The 12,967-nt window shown below is 44.0% G+C and overlaps 1 long non-coding RNA gene across 1 annotated transcript; it reads right to left on the reverse strand.

Moving 5' to 3' along the window:
• Positions 1–365: 365 nt before the first annotated feature.
• Positions 366–2,907, reverse strand: LOC307209303. The gene is made up of 2 exons (XR_013835530.1): positions 2,811–2,907; positions 366–576 (listed from the first exon to the last, which is right to left on the reverse strand). It is a non-coding gene; the product is annotated as an uncharacterized lncRNA (long non-coding RNA).
• Positions 2,908–12,967: the final 10,060 nt, after the last annotated feature.

Here is a 12,967-nt window from a genome sequence, read left to right on the forward strand (position 1 = left end):
ACGTGCAGTTTGTGATCCCAATCCCCCCTCCCAAGCATCTCTCTAAAACAAGGTGGGCGATTCATTATTCTAGCCTATGCTACTCATAGCATTAAAATGCTAAAATTGAGGGGGAGGGTAATTCTGTCACACACACACACACACACGCCTCCAATTATCTTTTCCACCACAAGATGTTTCTTCTGTCCATGACTGCTCACACTTCAGCAATCTTGCCAGCAAGCTTCAAATAATGTATTTTTTTTTTTAAAAAAAGAAAACCCTTTTCCAAAGCCACAGGCATGAACACAACAGCTTGAACAGGCCTAGTGCCTAAGGGGGGGTTAGAGGTTCCTCTATGTAAAGAATGACACTTAAAAACTTGCCAGGATTTTGCAGGCGTGCAGAATTTTTTTTTTTTATTAGTAAAAAAAACAACAAATAACACACAAACACCCTTTGGGTGTAAACTCCATTTGCCTGGCTGAGCGTTGGAGGCCTCCCCTCGCAGCCCAATCAACGGCCTCCCCCCTTTCTTTCCTTGGTGGCGGAGGGAGGTTGTCCCAGGTGGATCGACAAGGGAGGCAAGTTTTCTGCCTGGAGGAGAGAGAGAGAGAGAGAGAGAGAGAGAGGAAGGGAGGGAGGGAGGGAGGGAGGGAGGGAGGGAGGGAAAGAGAGTTGTGTGCCGGGGCTGGGAAAGCGGGGAGCCTTGCAAGGCAGCTGCGTTGCCCTTTTCCTGCACTCCACTCCTCCAAACGTCTGAGCAACCAGTTTGCTGCGAGAAACATGTTAATTGCCAACGGAGCTCATTAAGGCATGCACATGCAAAACACAGCGAGGGAGATTAAATGGACAAAAGCGCAATAATGAACTGTCAACAATCGAGCCCATCTACAAGACCAGGAGCACTCAAGAATGAGGCATTTAGAGGCAACAAAGGATTGTCTGGGACAGGAAGAAAGGACGACCTAGACTTTTGTTGAGTCAACACAATTGATTACAAATGAGAGATTAACAGGATAGCTTCGGAGTTTTTTTTTGAAGGAGGTAGAAGAGAAAAGTCCAATTAAGTCCACCGAATGTTAACTACATCGCTTTTTCCACCAGTCCCAGCCCCGCAGAAATTCTCATTAAACCATCCCTGGCGATCCCCCTTTTTGGAAAGTAATTTGTCTCCCTGATGGAGCAGAGAAAGGGAGAGAAAGAAGCGCGAGTTCTTGGCACAATGAGCTTAGGAGACACACTGCAAAGAGCCAAAGGGGGAGTTAATGAGCATCTGACAAGCCGCTTGGATCTAGGCCTGGCAGAACAGTGATGAAAAGATGGAATTGGCCAACAACTATTCTTTAGATCAAACATAAAAAGGCCAATCTCAAACAGGCCTGCTCAAAGCTGGTGGGGAGAAAGAAAAGAAAAGCCCCCGCTGTGGGGATGGAGTGCAGCCCTCAACTGCCCCCCCCCCAAATCAGGATGGGAAATGCATTGGCATGTCCTGCCCCTGCCCCCTCACCCCCACCCCAATTGCTGAACGGCCCATCCTTAAGCTCCACTCCCGTCCTGAGCAATGCACTCCAAAGCTTTCCAATTAGGGTATGAATGGGGATTTGCGGACCCACTGCATTTTGGGGAGAGATAATAAAATTCATACACTGTTTTTTAAAACTGTCCCTAAGTGTTGGAGATTAGGGTGAGGTCTTCAGGAGGGGCAAGGTTTCCCCATCATTTACCGCTGCTAGATTCCTCTTAAACCCCAGGAAGGCAGTGGGCATCTTGGGTCTGGTAGGGTTGGATTAACAGGTAAAAAAATATGAACAGGTAGGCACTGTTTATTTCGGGGACAGGGAGAGGAGAAGAGGCACTTTGCCATCCTTCTTCACCTAGCAGGTCTGGAGCAGGGGTCAGCAAACTTTTTCAGCAGGGGGCCGGTCCACTGTCCCTCGGACCTTGTGGAGGGCTGGACTAGTATTTTTTTTGGGAAAATGAATGAATTCCTATGCCCCACAAATAACCCAGAGATGCATTTTAAATAAAAGCACGCATTCTACTCATGTAAAAACACAAGGCAGGCTCCACAAATGACCCAGAGAAGCATTTTAAATAAAAGGACGCATTCTACTCATGTAAAAGCATGCTGATTCCTGGACCGTCCACTTGAGAAGGCGATTGGGCCGGATCCAGCCCCCGGGCCTTAGTTTGCCTACCCATCGTCTGGAGTCTGAAGCGCCATTTGCTATGTTTGTGGACTGTGCCTGCATTGACTCTGGCTTTGCTGTTGGATACTCTTGACAACAACAAAAACTCCCCCAGTTTTTATGAAGACCTATAGCTATCTATAGTGATTCAGCGGAGTGAGGAGAATCTGTCAGTCTCCAGATGTTGGGGGCTGCAGCTCTCATGACCATGCCGGCTGGGGTTGATGAATGCCAATATCTGGAAGGCCACAAGTTCCGCACCCTAAGGAATTCCTGGTAGCCCCTGAAGAATGACCAGTGTCTCCTCCTCCCCCAGGCACCTGGATGATGGTTATGACTAGTGTGGGTGCCCAAACAAGGTCCTTCTATGGATCTTCCAGCTCTTTCTTTATTGCCCCCTGGAGCAGGCAAGGACAGAGCTAGCCATCCGAATGGTGACTCTTTCAAGTGCCGTAATTTCCCATGGACCACAATGACTTTCTCATCAATGCACCCCGACGTACCGAAAAGCTGGTATTTACCACATCAGGGAGCCTGTTTGTTCTCAAGCTTTCCCACTGCAGTGGTAAACACCATCTGTCACCAGGTATGCATGTGGGGGAGGAGTGTGTATATATACACACACAGACACACACGCACCTGCCACATGAAACTGACGAGGTAAAATCATCTCATGGTGAAAATTACCAAGGGCCAATGGGGATTTCTCATGAACTCTTCAGATCTTCATCCACGAAGGCATGGCTAGGAGTAGCTGTTGGTACACATCTGAAACGTGGGTGAGCTCCCTAGTCACTCCTTTGCTAACCTAGAATCTGCATTGCTGGATGAGTGAGCAGGTGCACACATGTTCCCAATAGCAGCTCCTTGTGAATGCTACCCAACCCTGATGGAGGTCTCTGTATGTTTCCAAAGCACAGCTACAAGCACAAATCAATTCAGTATGTGTCCAGAACAAATGTAGAGAAGGGTCTAAAAAGAAGAAAGGAAGGGGAAGGCAACCTATATAGATGATGAAGGGTTGAAGCAAGGAGCCTTGTCACTGGCTCCGAACGAAGGCAGAAAATCTCCCATCACATGATATAGGGACAGATTTCTTCTTACCTCTCAGATCATTATGAATTAATCCCTGACTAATAAAAAAGCAAGATTGGTTGCTTCATCTTATTGCAGTTTTTCTCTACAACTGTATGACATCACAGCACCCATTGTTCTGCCTCCTGTTGTGACCATAGCAGAATGTGTACTAACTATGAAGAGTCCAGGAGTGCTTCATACAGCAGAAGACTCTGTACCTGTCCAGTTTCCCCTAGAGAATGTTCTGACATTGGTATTTATTTTATACTTGGAAATGGAATGGTTTTGCGAGTTTATTCCACCTTCATTCTCTTTGTTCCATTTTTTTCCTCGTTGGTCTCCTGCATTCTCCTTAATCTGATAGTGCTGGACTTGCTGATACATATTCCTGAAAGTACTATCGTACTGCTCATCACTGCAGTATGGATTCCTGTTTGGCGCACCTATATTTCCATGGACTTGGGGATATGTATACAGAGGGAAGTGGCACCTGCACTTGTGAGCACATATGCGGGTACTCGGTGCATCTTTTTCCAAAGAGTTTAAAAATATAACATGAACACAAAACCACCCTTTTATCCTAGGGTGTGTGAATAGGTATGCATGCAATAAAAATAAAAATGTGGTCAGTATTTCACAGTAGGCAGCCATAGCATAATTGAAATGAAACAAAACAAAACAAAACAAATGCCGCCACTCAGAATGAGAACACACAAGCTACATATATCCACATGGGAAATTATGTTATACTGAGCCAGACCAGTTGGTTTATCTGACCCAGTACTGTCCATTGCAGGGGTGGGACCCTGTGGTCTCCCAAAGGTTGTTGGACTCCTATTATCCTTCACTGTTGACTATTTTGACTGGGGTGGATGGGAGTTAAAGGACAACAACACCAAGTTTGTGTGTCACAGGTTTCCCATCCCTGGACTACTCCAAGGTCTCAGACAGACAACTTTACCATCATGGTACCAAAGATCCTTGGAGGAGGATGTCAGGGATTTAACTGGGAACTTAATGGATTCAAAGCACAGCCTCTCGTACAGAGCTATGGCTCCTCTCCATATCCTCAGCTCCAAAGGTTGATGCTCCTTTAGTCAGTAATGCTGGGTAGGAGAAATCAAATACAGGGTGACCTGGGGTTCCACCTTCTTCTTCCAACTGAGATGAGAGGAAGGATCATATCCTGCATGACCACATCAAGGAACACAAGAGCTCTCTGGGTTGATGGCTGAAGAGGGCTCTCACACATAGAGATATTGCTGGTGGTATCTGGTACCCATTGGTTATTGGTGGGGCAGAAGGCAGGGAGACCAACCTTATATGGAACCAGTGCCAGCAACAGGAAGAGCCAAAGATCATGAGGATGCTACACGACCACATTTTAGCCCTATTCACATATTGTTCATGTGCTCATTACTATGACGACTATGGAGTGGGGTTGCACTTCTAGTTCTTCCCCCCCCCCCCCCGACATCACATTTCCTTCTGCACAATGCCTGAAGTAAAAGGCCACCCTCTTTCAGCAGGGGCAAGAGAGCCTCAAGGCTTGTAGGAGAAAAACTAAGTGCGGAGCACCAAAAACAGCCCAAGCACATCTTGGGCAGGAAGCAAGCCATCCTTAACTGTGACCCTTTGGCTGCTGTCCATACAAGTGACTGGCTGCTAATTTTTCTTATGCACTGGATTTGCAGGCACCGTTCCGGTGACGAGAAAGCCTGCCTCCTCTCCAGTGGAGGCCAGCCAGTTAGGGCAAACGGGCATTGTCCCACCAACCTTGCCCTCACACTGGCCTAGAGAGTGGTACTGGTTGCCATCTGCATCCTTTCAGTGTTGCCTTGTAGTGTCCAGCAGGGAGGAGGATGGGGACGAAGCTGGAATTTGCTGGCTCCGCCTGTCACTGGCTGTGTTGTCACCTACTGTTGGGTTCCATGCCTTCTGCCCTACCACTCCCAATGGGACACTGGGTCCCGGGATTCACAGAGGGGTGCAATGCATCCCTTTGTGCAGCAGAGACACATACTGAACCCTGCAGGGGTCCTGGCAATATGCAAGTCCTCCCCCCCCCCCAATTCCACCCATGATATTGGAAATAATTTTGCTAGTATAATTGGAAGTGAGGGCACCATGTGGCTTCTTAAAGCCAACTGATACAGGAAGGAGAGCACCAGAGACCCTTTGGTGTCATATTATTTTAAAAAAATAAAATCTCATGAACTGCCAAGATGACTCTTTCCACTTCCTTCCCTGCCTGCTTTTTGGCAGTCGTCAAGCCGTTCTGCAGAAATAGCTTTTCATGTCTAACCAGCCTCTTCCTTCTGATTCATTTTGTTAACAAACTGGGGATGTCACTAGCCTGGATTGTGCCATTGCTGAAGGCATCCAGCACAAGGAGAAAGAGGAGGCTGACTGCAGGCAAAAAAGCACAATTGTACCCAATGAGTGACTTGGCAATCAAATACTTGGGGGTGAGGACGGGGGAAGAGAAAGCGTCTGGAAATCAGAACAGTGTGGGTCAGCGCTGGCTCTTCAAGCACATTCTAAATACAGTTCATAGACGACACAGAGGAACAGTGACAGACTTCACTTCATTCAAGCACCAAACCAGTTTCGAGAGATTAGGTCTCGCACAGTTTTTTTTGCCATGGGTATTTTTCTCCTCCTTCCAAGGAAGCACAAAGGCTAGCTGATCTCTCGTTTCCTTTGAGTTGTCATTGCTATTAAGTGATTAAGAATATACAATACCTCTTGGGTCTCTCTCTCTCTTATTATCTGGCATACAGTTTCAGGTTTATGTCTGCAAAACCGCAAGAGAAATAATTTAACTGGGCAGGCTGGTAAGACACAGTTTAAAAGAAACCTGTCCATTTTTGGAGGGAAGGTGTTATTGGTGACATAGTAGTAGGGAACTTGGGAACTAAAAAAATTGACTTGTTATTTTGGACAGAGACATACTAACTGTACATTATCAATCAGTTATGATGAATTCATATGAAATGGAAAATGAGCCTTCATGGCTATGCAATGTTTAGAAGTGAAGCAGCTATTGGGCCTTTAAAGACAGCCTGCGATACATGCACTTTTCTTATAGCCATTTTATCAAGGATTTAGCTTCTTTTTACCTTCCCTCCAATAAAATGCCGCAAACTGTGCAATCCTATGCATATTTACTCATAGTTTATGGAAGAGACATTGAAGATCATCAATGGAAGGGGCAATGAGGATCAGCACAGCCTTCTCAGGGAAGACAGCATCTTAATTTTTTCTAAGTGTGCTAATGCAGTTATGGCATGCAGTTGTTTGCACAAGGACTCTAGATATATGCCCATTGTAATGAGGGGTGGGGTCTTTATAGAGCAGGGATGGGATTCCAAGTCCTAAGAGCTTCAGGGGTAAGGGATGATGGGTGCTGGAGGGACACATTTTCCTCATACTACTACTACTAGTACTACTATACTACTTTATTATTTATACCCTGCCCATCTGGCTGGGTTTCCCCAGCCACTCTGGGCGGCTCCCAAAAGAATATTAAAAACACAATAAAACATCAAACATTAAACACTTCCCTAAACAGGGTTGCCTTCAGATGTCTTCTAAAAGTCGGATAGTTCTATTTCCTTGACATCTGATGGGAGGGTGTTCCACAGGGCAGGCGCCACTACCAAGAAAGCCCTCTGCCTGGTTCCCTGTAACCTCACTTCTCGCAGTAAGGGAAGTGCCAGAAGGCCCTTGGCGCTGAACCTCAATGTCCAGGCTGAACGATGGGGTAGAGACGCTACTTCAGGTATACTGGACCGAGGCCATTTAGGGTTTAAAGGTCAGCACCAACACTTTGAATTGTGCTCGGAAACATACTGAGAGCCAATGTAGGTCGTTCAAGACCGGTGTTATGTGGTCTCGGCGGCTACAGCCAGTCAACAGTGCTGCCGCATTCTGGTTTAGTTGCAGTTTCCGGGTCACCTTCAAAGGTAGCCCCAGGTAGAGTGCATTGCAGTAGTCCAAGCAGAAGATAACCAGAGCATGCACTACTCTTGCAAGACAGTCCGTGGGCAGGTAGGGTCTCAGCCTGCGTACCAGATGGAGCTGGTAGACAGCTGCCCTTGACACAGAATTGATCTGTGCCTCCATGGACAGCTGTGACTCCAAAATGACTCCCAGGCTGCGCACCTGGTCCTTCAGGGGCACAGTTATCCCATTCAGGACCAGAGAGTCCTTCACACCTGCCTGCCCCATCCCTCTGAAACAGTACTTGTTATAGAGTATCAATATTTCAGCAACCCATTGACATAGAATGTAACTTTGTGATTCAGTGGTCCATATGATGGAGGCTGAATCATTCAGTGTCAGAGAGACGCAGGTTTGGGCCTGATCACAGCATTCTCTCCAAGGGCAACAATGAACTCTTCTCCATAGAAGTGAATGACAACCTTTCATTTATATGGGAGGCTACAAGGGAGAGGGAATCCAAGAACCAGTTAGTGAGATAGATAGGTGACGGACAAAATCCTGGCCCATTGGGGATCAATCTTTAGCCTGCTGTTTTTTATGCTTAAATTCAGAACAGGGGATTGTATAGTATCATACCTGCTTATAGTCTGTGTTCAAAACAAGGCTAGTTACACATTACTATTCTACATTAATATTCTCTAGAGAAGTCTTTTTTTGGGATACCATTCAAACATATGTTTGATACCCGCTAGCACTGAGATTATTATTCTATTAAACACCAGAGGGAGGAAGAGTAGGATACGACTGACATATAAACTGGATTTTATGCAGAATCATGGACTGTGAAATGGTTCTCAGTGATATTGCTGAATTGCTTTTTATTTAGGTGATTTGCAAAAACATATTATTTATTATTATTTCTTGCATTTGTCTAAATAATAATAACCACGTTCTTGCAAATCACCTGAAATTTATTGCCTGAATAAAAAGCAAATAAAGGAGCACAAAAACACACTTTGGCCTAGTAAATGGTATCATGATTTTTTCCTGTACATAGGAATCTGCCTTATACTAACTTGTATTAGTCCACCTAGCTTAGTACTGTCTACATAGATTGGCAGCAGTTCTCTAGGATTTCAGAACAGATCTCTCCCAGCCCTACCCAGAGATGCCAGCAATTAAACATGGGACATTTTCGTGCCCCACATCCTTGTTATTAGGTATCCCTACATTCTGGGATGTAGCCTGATTTTCCATGACCTTTCCCCTCCATCCCTGCCCTTGACTCCAGGGCCAATTTAAAGTCAGAAAGTGTGTTTTGCAGTACCCTATGTGCAGACAAAGAGACACAGGTGGTGCTGTGGGTTAAACCACAGAGCCTAGGACTTGCCGATCAGAAGGTTGGCGGTTCGAATCCCCGCGACGGGGTGAGCTCCTTTTGCTCGGTCCCTGCTCCTGCCAACCTAGCAGTTCGAAAGCACGTCAAAGTGCAAGTAGATAAATAGGTACCACTCCAGCGGGAAGGTAAAATGGCGTTTCCGTACGCTGCTCTGGTGTCCCAGAAGCGGTTTAGTCATGCTGACCACATGACCCAGAAGCTGTACGCCGGCTCCCTCGGCCAATAAAGCAAGATGAGCACCGCAACCCCAGAGTCGGCCACAACTAATGGTCAGGGGTCCCTTTACCTTTATGTGCAGACAAGGAAACATGATATTAAGAATAAGCAGTGATATTTCTGTTTTCTCAACCAAGGGTGTTTCAGTGCACATCCCCCTTTGCACTCCTAAGATTTATTCAACATTGCCAGGGCACTATTTGTCCTTCAGAAAGAGGTATGTGCATAGCAGGCACTATTTACTTATTAGCATTTAAAAGCTGCTTAGTCTTTCAGGTATATTGAATGCAGTGTTGGATTGTGTCCATGGGATTTCTGTATATCTGCACTGATGGGTAGCATATCAGTCCTGGTGAATTTTGTCAAGCGGAGTGCCTTAGAAGACATGAAAAAGAAGGCAACCAGTCTCTTCCCAGTGCTGCATTTTTGACAAAAGAACTCTGCTCTTTACAAAACATGGGTGGAAACCAACGCCAGCCAAACAGTCTTCCTATCCTCCTGAAACACCCAGAAGTTTTCTCCAGAGGGTTTAGGGAACCTTCCACAACAGATTGAGGTGGGGGCTGTAGTGGGAGGAAAGAAGCAGGAAGCCCAGTTGTGCAATGTTGAATGTAGCCCACAAGAATCTTGTTAGAAAACTATTTTTAAAAAATGCAAGAAATGCTGTACACATTCTGTTTTATGGAAAGTTGCTTTGATATACAGTGAGCTGTAGGATCAACTAAATTCTACATCTCAATCCGCAAAGCAGAAGTGTAAGAAGCCAGGGGCTTGACTAAGATCAAAGAGAGCGAAAGTAATTGGCAAAGTTCAAGCATCATTACAAAGTTTATAATGATGAGAACAAACCTAGTCTCTTCTCAGGCTCACACATACCTCTCTCATCTCCTCCAGATTGGGAGCTTTTGCTTCCATTTTAGATTAACTGCAATTTGGCACGCTCTTGCACCCTAAACTATGGTTAACCTTAACTATGATTTGTCTGAAAAAAGACAGCTTCGTAACTCATGGTTTGAAGTTGGCTTGTTTTGAACAAATCATAGTTAGAATACTACAATTTGTTTGAAGAACACAAGCCACAATGAATAAAAAAAATAGAGATGAAAGCTGCCATTGCCTCCTCTCACAAACAGTGGAAGAGAGAGGAGGTTTGGCTCATTCTTGTCACCATAAGTCTTGGCTTATTGTAATGTCTGAATGCTGTGTGTACTAGTTGTTGAAAATTAAGGAAAACAAGGATAAAGAGATGATTATTTTAAAACCTGAAATAAACATCCATTCATGAATTCACCATATGCAAACCTGCGTCTCCAACACCAATTTATACAGCAGTAAATACCTGACTATATGTAGAAGGTGCAATATGAAGAAATTATTAGCAGCATTTGTTGGGGCCAAAGGGCAGTCTATAAATTTCAGATTATTATTTTTTAAGTGTGCCTTCAAAAGTAGGAATATTTCTTACTTTTTGCCTTTTTTCTTCTTTGCTTCTATTCCCTTCCACACTTTTCCAACCTTCACACGCTTCCCCTAGTGACCGACTGTCCCTTCCAAGAGAAACCCATCTCACTCTTTTGAGAACCATGGAATTAGTTCCAACTATACTCTCAGTTCTTTTCATTTTCTCCTGAATTTAAGTGAATTAATTTTTAAAACATATTTTAGGGAAGGCTTGCGGAAATTGTCTGAAGACACACATGGAAGTCTAGTTTATGTATTTTTGAGAAATCTTTCATAACAAGCTGTAATTGTTGCATCGTCTCTATCCTCCTACATGCAGTGGTGTTCGTAAAACCCAAGCTGTGGATCAGCTCTTTATATTTTCTCTTAATTCAACTGCATGGCAAAGAACCAAATTTTACAGAAGAAAACATTACCAACTTGTCTTCATGACAGAACACTGAGTAGGTATAAAATAGCGATGGTCTCTATGCCAGGTTTTGTTTTCTGTGTGTTGTTGTTTCTTTTTTTTCTTTCTTTTTTTAAAAAACAACCTCTCTGCTTCTAAGATGAAAGCCTAATTTGATATTTTTGTAGTTATATAACAGTAATATTTTGTGACATTTTGTATTGTGACACTATAGATGAAATTGTCATCGGACTGACACCCTTTACTGTTTATTCCTTAATTACAACTGTTAACAACACTGCAGAGAAGCGTGCTAATCTGCCATCACATATTATGAAAACAACGTTATTGTTACAAACACCAACACCCACTCAACAGGATAGTTCTAAGACGGCAGTTTCTGTTAATTTTTTTTTTTAAAAAAAAGAAAACATGATTAGTTTAATGGACACTTCAGTAGCAAAGGGTGTAAAAAGTTGACAGCAAACTTCTAGCCACCTTATTTTAAAATGGAAACATTTATGGAATGGCAATTTAGAAGTGATTATTGGTTGGTACATTTTAAAGCAATTTAAATTTAGCTATCCAGGTTACTCCCTGAAGTTATGTTTATACATCTTTCCCCCCAACCTCCCCAGCTTTCAAATCTTTTAGCAAAACATGTGGCGGCAGTGTATCTGCTCCCTCTGCTGGCCATACATCCTGCTAATTGCCTCCTTGCTCTCATCATCCCTCTATGGAATTTTGTAAGTCTAGCTGCCACTATCCCACAATCATCTGCTGGTGGTGGTGCGTCTTGCTCTTCACAGCCAAAGAACTAAAGGAAACTGTCCACTTGATGAGAGGAAACTCTCAACTGAAGCATCATGGGGCAAGCTAGCTATATCACTAGGAAACAAAGGACAAACACTTCACTAAAGGGACCATAGGAGCCAATTCCCAGGGGCCGTGGGGGCATCGGCCCCCACAAAGTTGATGGGGATTCCCATTCAAATGGTGTTTCTGTGTGCACTGTGTCATGATTATGTGGGGTGGGGCTTACCTGGGCCCCCACAGTATTTTATTCAAGTTGGCATCCCTGAAAGGGACAGTGGAAAGCACTTGTTACTTCTGCTATATATGTTTACCTCAATTCTGCCCCTTGTCCAAAATTGGTCCGCGTGTTTGTTATTGGATACCCTATGGAGTAGCAGAAGTTAAATTGCATTTATCAGGCAAATGCAAGAGTGTACAATTCTAAAAATAATAATCATTTTCAATGAACATTGGAAGGCTCCATCTGGGCTAGATTCAACTAACTAGTTCCAGAGGAAGCCAGCATAAAGAGTCCCACTAGTGCAACAGGGCTTTCCCTTCCTCTCCTCTCCAGTGGCTGCCCAAAATCTGTTGCAGAGGATTGAGAGAACCCCCAGAACACAACATGGGGGGGGGGGAGGAAAGGGGGTATGTTCCATGCAGCAAGCAGAAATGATTACACTGATGGAAAGATCTCCTTAGCACTATGTTGAATTCCACCCAAGGTGGTGAGGTCGACTCAGTCAGAAGCCAAGTACTCAGCCAGTGTGTGGTGTATTGCACAAAGACCAGGGAAATGCAGGTTCCAAATCTTAGGCAAACTGTTTACTGGGTGGCCTTTGGATTGTCAATCTCATTAGATTTAACTACCTGAAATGGATGTTGTGAGGATAAAAGAAGGGATGGCTTTTTCAACTATGGGCTATCAGAAGCTTATCTTGTGAATTCATCTTATCATATGTACTTGACTGTTTTTTGTTTTTTTTACACTGGTGAAATCCTACAGTAGCCTACTCAGTCCTGAAGTCTTGCTGCAGGTAATGATATATTATATACGCAGATGAAAAACTAACTTATTAGAAAAAAAAATCCAAAAAATGAAAAATCCCATGATAGCCTCTTAGCACCTCCATAGCCAAGCACTACTGTTGTCATCACCATATCAAAAGTATTTACAGTGCTTAATTAATAGTAGTGACACACTACTCTTGCATCTGATTGTTGCTAGTTTACTGGTGGTAGTAACTACATGTCAGGCACAATATATATATTCTGCCTGAAATGTAGTTTTATACACACACACTTAGGAAGAAGAAATAGCTTTGCTGCAATAATAATAATAATTGGGCGGCTTCCAACAAAATATTTAAAGACATTCTCAACCATTTCTGGTATATCTTTGTCTGTGCATGGATCTCATAGATGGATGGCATAACTGTCTATTAAACCTCTAGTTCAAAATGAAACTAATTTTCCTCCTTGCATTTTAGCTCTGAAGATCTCCATGCTTCT

Source organism: Podarcis cretensis, assembly GCF_951804945.1.
Source record: "Podarcis cretensis genome assembly, chromosome: 2".
NCBI classification, from domain to species: domain Eukaryota; kingdom Metazoa; phylum Chordata; class Lepidosauria; order Squamata; family Lacertidae; genus Podarcis; species Podarcis cretensis.